Genomic DNA, 912 nt, shown 5'->3' with positions numbered 1-912 from the left:
GCGAGAGAGGGTGCGAAGAAACAGGTGAGCGACGGGGGAGAGGGAAAAGGTAGGGTTAACTGTGCATTCCGTTAATGCGTCCATTTCTCTGTCGTAGAACACCATGGGTTCAGCTTCCCTTCCACTCTGCTCTGCGGCCCTGCCGCAGACCCCACACCGCGTGGTGCGAAGCAGCCGTCGACACAAGCGTTGCAGCAGTGCGCCGGCCCAGCCAACTGAGAGCATGAGCTCCTCATCAAACTCTACCCACCAAAACACCGCGTTGCAGCCGCTCCTTCCATCATGCCGGTCTCCACCCCTGGTACATCCCCCTCGGGGTGACACGCAGGCTCCCCTCCACACCAGCAAGCCGTGTGAGGGCCGGGAGGGGGACACGCTGGAGTCACGCGGACACTCTGCCTATCACATGGATGGCACAAGCGTGCTCTCTGCCGCGTGTCGCTCTCCGACGCACCCCCATCCGGGACCTCACCGCCGACATCAGCAGCGATGGCTCCCACGGACCTCGCCATGTCGTAGGCACGCGACCCTCTGACCAACAGAGATGTGGTTCAGCATGAGCCGGGAATAGGATGGCCGCCTGGAATCTCCCCACCGAGAGCAGGCGCACTGGTCCTTGAAGCCATGCACTGAGAGGTGTCCTGCGTCATCAAGGGATGAAATGAAGCTGGAAAGCGGAGGAGATGAGCAGACAGAGACACACGACGGCACGCACTCACGCAAGCCAGCACACGGACTAGATCAAAAGCAGAACGATGGCGCCGAGGAAAGACAGCGATGATTTCGCAAAGTCCGTTGTCGGCATGCGAAATAAAAAAGACGGTGCCAAATCACATACGATAAATCAGAAGTGTAGACGGACTGCAATCTTATACACGTAAACCTACATATATATACAGAGGTGTACTTTTA

Source organism: Leishmania donovani, chromosome 23 (assembly GCF_000227135.1).
Source record: "Leishmania donovani BPK282A1 complete genome, chromosome 23".
NCBI lineage: Eukaryota > Euglenozoa > Kinetoplastea > Trypanosomatida > Trypanosomatidae > Leishmania > Leishmania donovani.
The sequence above is the reverse complement of the archived record's forward strand: the minus strand, read 5'-3'. Positions refer to the sequence as shown.